The sequence below is a fragment of the Ambystoma mexicanum genome, chromosome 1p (assembly GCF_040938575.1).
Source record: "Ambystoma mexicanum isolate Mex_15411 chromosome 1p, UKY_AmexF1_1, whole genome shotgun sequence".
NCBI lineage: Eukaryota > Metazoa > Chordata > Amphibia > Caudata > Ambystomatidae > Ambystoma > Ambystoma mexicanum.
Genome location: NC_090921.1, coordinates 352,057,292 through 352,064,406, shown reverse-complemented (window position 1 = coordinate 352,064,406; position 7,115 = coordinate 352,057,292).

Below are 7,115 nucleotides of genomic sequence, written 5' to 3'. Positions count from 1 at the left end.
GGAGGGGAGTTGCCTACGCGCACACACGCGTCGTGCATGCATTTTCCCCACCGTGGTTGCCCCTTTGTGTCGCGTACCCCATTTTCGAGGTCATAGTAGCCTACGTGTTCCTCGTGTATGCATTGTTGCATTTTTTGTGTTGCTGGGTGACACAGTGTACTGCAGGATGTTTTTTACTCACGCATGGACTACCGAGGGGTCACGTACACGTTGATTTTTGTTTTTTGGGTGCCTGAATGTTGCGCAACCTGTCATTTTTTCACCAGGGGTCACATAGAGCCTTTCTGGAGCACAGTGGTACGTTTTCCATCACGTACCCTGCCCCCTCACTTCAATTGCCCAGGACAATTGTTGGCTGCACCTCCCATTGCGCTAGTCCATCATTGCCATGACTGGGAGGGCAACAAGTGGGAAGGGAGGCAAAGGTGGCTGACTTGCCAGAGGTGGCCAAGGTGGGCGACGTGGCCAGAGTGGCCAAGCTGGTCAAGGTGGGCGACCTGGCCAGGGTGGCCAAGGTGGTCCACGTGGACAAGGTGTCCAGGGTCATGCAGGGAGAACTATGCCCCACACCCAACTGGGGCAGGGAGATGCAGCAGCTGCTGACATACGCAGCACCCGTGGTCCCAGACAAGCAGTGCCATCTGCTGTCCAGAGCAGCCAGGGTGTGGAAGCTGCAGCGGCAGCTGTGGCTACCACTACCCAGGCTCAGGGTCAGCCAGCCCGGACAGTAGTATTCCCTAAACAGGGACAGGGTGACCCAATGGCCGATTTCCATGTCCCGAAGGCCAAGACACGTGTGGTGCAAGTTCCAGGCACCGGCACCCGGGGATCTGGAGCAGCAGTGTCATCTGCTGTTCACACCGGCCAGGGTCTGGAAGCTGCAGGAGCAGCTGTGGCAACCGGCACCCTGGCTCAGGGTCACCCAGCCAGGACTGGATTGGTCCCGGCCCAGTGTGACTCAGGGGCCAAGTCCCTTGTCACTAAGGCCAAGACACTTGTGGCGCAGAGTCCCGGCAACAGCACCCAGCTACTTATACCTGCAAGCTGACCTTCTGTAGTTACATTGGTGGCTGATTCCATAGGCCAGTCCACCTGTACTCCAACCCCTACTGACCAGAGCGGTACAAGCCACTCAGGGTCTGCACCACCTCACAAGAAGCAGAAGCATGCTCCAGCGGTACAGGCTAAGACCCCAGACACGGCACAGGAGTCCCACATGTCGAGAAAGAGGAGTTTCTGTGATGAGGAACTGGACTAGCTCGTGGACTGCATGTTGGAACACGACTGTGACATGCTAGTGCAGGCAGGGAGCACACATACACCTGCTCAGCGCATGACCCCCTTGGGCTATGAGAGGCGCACAGCTGGTGATATTGTGAAGCATTGGAATGACTTCCGACACCGAGCAAAAGACAAGCTGGCTACAAAGTTCACCTCTACTCTGGTGACTGGCAGTGGGTCACCACCAGAGGAGGATGAACTCCCTGGACATGAGGAGATCGCTAGTGATTTCATTGCAGTGGAGCAGATCCAAGGCGTGGGAGACCTGCCAATGTATGTGGGAATGTCCGGTGAGTGGTGATGCGTGTTTGTACAGACCATGTCTATGTTGCTTGGGTGATGTGTTATGATTGTCTGCCAGTTCAGGCTACATTGTCATGACTGCCATGTGTGACCCATGTGATGTTGGACGGATACGTGCTTGTTGTCATGCAGAATGCATACAAACCATGTGCTGCACACCGAGGCAATCCTCATCACCACACCTGCTCCCTCCTTCCATGACACTCTCTGTCCAGCCTCTCTTGGCCCTATTCTTGATCCAACCTGTGGTCGCGGATAGCCTGTGATGATCTTCCACTCAACAGTCGCCTTCTATCGTCATATGGCTGATGTCTCTGTGAGGTCACCCTGCAAGTTGCTCCTCCTCAGAGGCATTCTTCCTTTCCTTTCCTTCCCCCAGCAGCTCACTGTCTCCAGCGGACTAGTAATTCCTATGGTGGACTACTGCAAAAGGCTTTACCAGGATTTCTGTGATTATGCACTCTTCCCTCTGCAACTGTGCCAGTCCTGGACTGTGTGAAAAGTCCTTTAGGCTTGGTGCAAGGTATCTCCCTAGGACTGTGATGATGGCACAGGCTCACAGTGGCTATGAGTGTTCATTCCTGAACCCTGTGCATTCTTAGCAAGTCCCTATGGGTCCTGGGCCAGCAATTTCCTCAACTCCACCTCCAGTATTTACTTCATTCTCATGGTCTTTGATCATCCCTTTCTTACTCCCTCAGGGTCAGTTTGTGTTTCACATCTGTGTTGAGCTGGGGCCTCCCTCTGGTACAGCCTCCCTGCCTCTATGTAACTGGAGGTGTAGCTTCTCTGGGACTGCAGGCACTTCTGATGCTTCCTCATGTGTTGTGCTTTCTGTCCTCCTCTCCCCTGCTGTAGTCTCAGATGACTGAGAGAATGCACTTGCCACCTGCCCACACTGTCTGCTACGACACGGTTCTCTGAGCAACCATTTTAACCCATGCACTGCCTCCCAGCCACCCCCGCCCTTAGGGGTGGGGTTTACTGTATCCCAACAACCCACTACCAACACTTTACACATGATGACGGCACTTACCCTTACACTGCCATCAGGCCACGACATTGATATTACTGGATGTGTTTTTATTCATAGTTGAGGCCGTTCCCATGTACTGCACTGCACCCACACACTTCTAAACCCTGTTATCCCTTTCAATATGCCTATTCACTTGTGTGATGTCAATGTGACCTAGCATTATTGAATCCGTATGCCTACCCTCACTGTATTACAACACCCTAGCGTTGTTGCACCCTGTGACACATGTGTGTTTTTTAATAGTGAATTCTATTAAATGTCATCTGACATGCTTTGTACATGGTTTATGGTCAGTAGTATTCAACTTCCATATAAGGCTGGTTGACAACTCTGGCATGGCTATGCTACGTGCCATCTGTGTATTGGCATCATTCATGTTTGTGGAAGTACTATGCCAGTCACATGCTTGTGTGTGATGCAGGTGCTCTGCAGTATATGTGCTATTTTGCCGTTTGACACCCATCCATGTCTGCTTTCAGGCTCCCCTTCCCTTTCATTGACACTGCGTGCGTGCCTGACTTTGTGTCATGTGTGACATGGCAGGTTCATGTGTTGGATGACAACATTGCACTACCTATGTGTGTGGCCTATGCTATTAACATTTGTATTCAAGTTTTTTTTTTTTTTGTGCAGGTGATGAGGCACTGGATGCAGTGGTGGAGGACGTGGTGTGGTAGCCCATGAGAATCCACTGGTGCTACACACCATCCTGGCCAGGGGTGTCTCTGAGTACACCTCTGAGGAAGCCTAAGGCTCTGGTGCTGAATTGGACATGAAACCCTCATTGCTGTCGCAGGTGAGTGATTCTACTGTGGATGCTGTTCAGAGGTCGTTTAGAGCACACCACGACTGAATTGCGGCCAGACAGTCAGGTATTAGTGAGGAAGAGGAAGAGGCCTGAAGGAGAGCTGTGTGTCATCCGTGTAACACTGAACGTTGGAGGTGAAGGTGGCTATCATACGAGGCAGTAAGGCCATGTAGACATTGAAAATCCAGCGGGGTAGGTCAGATCCCTGGGGGAAAACACAAGTAGAGGGAGTGATAGGGGAGAGGAAAGACCCCAGTTCCACCTGGGATGGGCTGTTGGAGTGAAAGGAGGTTAGCCATGCCAGGGCCTGTTCAGTGATGACCAGGGTATCACAGAGACATGCAATGATTGTGTTGTGGTTCACCGTATCAAAGGCCGAGGAGAGGTCAAGTAGAATGAAGACAGAGGTAGAGGTAGAGTTAGAACCAAGATTTGAGAGCATATCTTCACGGGTGTTCAGAAGAGCAGTTTACATGCCTCTGGATGGTCTAAAACCAGACTAGTGGTCGTGAAAGGAGCCAACAGATTCAGTGCGGAGGGTAAGCTGGGAAATAGCAAACTTCTCCAGGAGTTTGTCCAGGAAAGGAGTGATAGAGATCGGGTGATAGTTTTCCAGGAGAGGGTGCACAAGGGAGTGCTTAAGAGCAGTGGTGGGGAAAACTCAAGTGGCAAAGGAGATGTTGCAGAGGTCAACTAAGGCTGGTGCGAGAGAGTCAATGTTGTCCTTGATGATTTTGGAGGTACAAGGGTCCACCTGTTTGGAGGAGGCTTTTATAGACCAGACTTGTCTAGTAACCTCCTCAGGTGTGACTGGGGAGACAGAAGGGAGAAGAAGGGGAGGGGTGGAGGTGGCCAAGGGTGGTACAAGAGATGTTGCTACATGAGGTGGTGAGGAAAAGAGGGAGGATAGGATATCCACTGTTGTTGAGGAGAGTGTGCAGCCAGGGCCGAGCAAAATGCCTGGGTGGGTGCAATGGTGGAGGAGGCTGCGGTAGGGTTGGCTAATTCCTTGCAGACTGTGAAAAGTGCGTCCGTGTTATTGGATACCGCAGAGATGCGGGCTTGTATAAAGACTCTTTTCTGGGAGCAGATGCAGAGTCTATATTGCCTTTGGAGGAGGCGGTAGGCCAGTTTGTCAGAGGGTGCGCCAAAGGAATCCCATTTCCATTCGGCTGCCCTGCACTTGTGTTTAACGGAAGCTGATTTGGAGTCATACCAAGAGTTGTACTTTTTGGTAGGCATCAGTCGTACCCTCATGATAGAGGCAAGAATATAAAGAGAATTGGAAACAGAGAGGTTTAAGTTTGAGAGGCCTGTGGCAGGGTGGGAGTCAGTCGCAAGAGCAGAAGGAGCATAATAGGTGGAGGCAAAGGCAGCTACTGAGACTCTTTTCATGGGTTGGATGACCTTGTAGATGGGAGGCAGTGCCGTGTTTACCTATGCATGGGGAGAAGAGAGCTTCAAGTGAGAAGAGAGGAGAAACTGATCAGTCCAGGAGAGAGAAGTAGTGAGAGAGATAGATAGCGGAATGTCAGTTGAGAAGAGAGCACTGTGCGTTGGGCCAGATGGTAAAATGGAAAGAAACGGAGAGTTGCAAAGGTTGCATAAAGGTCTTAAGGAATCAGGTGAGTCGTGATGGATGTTGGGATCACCCAGTAGGATGAGATGAGAAGAGGAGGAAAGGAGAAAGGAGGCCATGTCAGCCCATTACGAAAGGAAGAGGGAGGGCTGACCAGGTGGCTGATAGAAGGTGGACAGCAGCAGTGAAGAGCTTGGAAAGAGGGACAGCCTGCAGATCAGGCACTCAAAGGATGAGTAGGCCTGAGTGGGAATGACAGACACAGGGATACACTCAGGGAAGATCAATGCTACTCCCCACCTGGTCTGTTTGGTGTAGGAAGAGAGAGTATTGTGTAGCCTTCTGGGAGAAGTGTGTCAAAACTTGTGACAGAGCAATCCCTGAACCAGGTTTCAGTTATGGCAAGAACGACACAATCCAGGAGTTCAAGGAGGTTGCAGATGTCAGAGGAGAGTTTGACAGCTGAGCGAGTGCTTACCATGGCAATGTGGAGCAGATTGCAATCAGTGAAAGACTTACGGGGGGGCAGGGGACAGTGGGGCCCCCTAAGTGACGATAGGGCCTGAGGGACCGAGGTAGAAGGGGGCAGAGGAGCCAAGGCCGGTAAGGGAGTCAGGACCATAATGGGGAGGAGGGAACCAGTGCGGGAGGCACCACAGAGGGCAAGGGAGCCCCAGATACAGTGATAGTGGGTGACTGGTTCACCCAAGAGGGGAAGGCAGACGGGGTTGTCAATGTGAGGGGTGGTGGCAAGAAAGCCATGGCGAGGGTAGAAGGGTAGTAAGGAGGTGGCAAGGGAGCCAAGGTGGGCACAGCTGGCATGGGAGCCAGGGCAGCTGAAGGAGCTGGTGCAAAAGGCAGAGGGAGGTTGATAAGGCGGTGAGTAGCCTATCAAAGAGTAGAAGGTTGGGTTGAGGACCCCAGACTAGGATGGTACCATTGCAGTAGACATTGATGATGACCCTGGAGGTGGAGAGGGCAAGAAAGACCTCCCAGTGTGTGCCACCATTGATGGGCGAAGAAGAGAAAGGAGAGAGAAGAGCAATCATATGGAGAGTCCATAGGATGGGTGAGGGAACGACATAGAGTATGTCTGTGAGAGTCTCTCTGGCAGAGGCAATGATGTAGGTGCCTGCAAGTGGAAGGCCTGGGTTAGAGCTCAGTATGTCCTTCTTGAGGTTCTTCCTGACAGACTTAGTAAGGGGTGAAGAATAAGAGATAGAGAAGCAGTTTGAGAAGATAGGAGAGATAGATAGCGCCATAGCAAACTGCAGAGCGTGAGGTACACTTAACCAGGCTGAGGCCACAGAGGCACAGCAAGAGCAGAAGGTAAAGGGGGGAGACAGGGAACAAGACTGGGAGAAAAACAATGGGAGCTGGGGGAGGTAATATGCACAGAAAAACAGTGAACAGGCAGAGGAAGGGGAGGTAGTGGGTGTATGGCTGAGGGGAATAATAGCAGCACAGAGGGACAATGGGAGTGAGGAAGGGTGAGGGAACTTGTAGCAGACTAGACAGAGTACAGAGGGGTGGACTTGTTAACACATTCTCATGAAAAACAGTTTATGCACACAGCTAAAAAAAAATGTAAACAGGAGCAGTACAATCAAGATGGGCACACAGCTGAAAACGAATTTAAAAAGCAGCAGGACAATCACGATGTGCACACAGCTGAAAACGAATTTAAATAGCAGCAGGACAATCAAAGTGATCGATCTGACCATGCTAACCAGAGCTTTCGCCTCAACTTCCATGGCTTCGGATGTCGACGCCCGAAGACCTGGCTAACCCAGCAGGTATCCATGGGGTTGCCAGCCACTGGATCGAAATGGACAGTGACCATGTAATCTGACAGTTGCAATCAAGTGCTCTAATGGGAGTGGTGTGCAAAGAAATGACCCTTGGAAAATTGGCAGTAGGGGTTTTGGGTCCATCACGATCATGATAGGATGATGAAAAATGTAAAGGTGGACATAACAACACCACAACAGACCAAGGAACACCTCACACTCTATTTGTGAATGTCGCATTTCTGTTCATATCAATGCTCTGGGAGCCCCCACTCTCTGCACCCCCTATTCCAGGGTAAAGGGCCTTCCTTCGTTCCT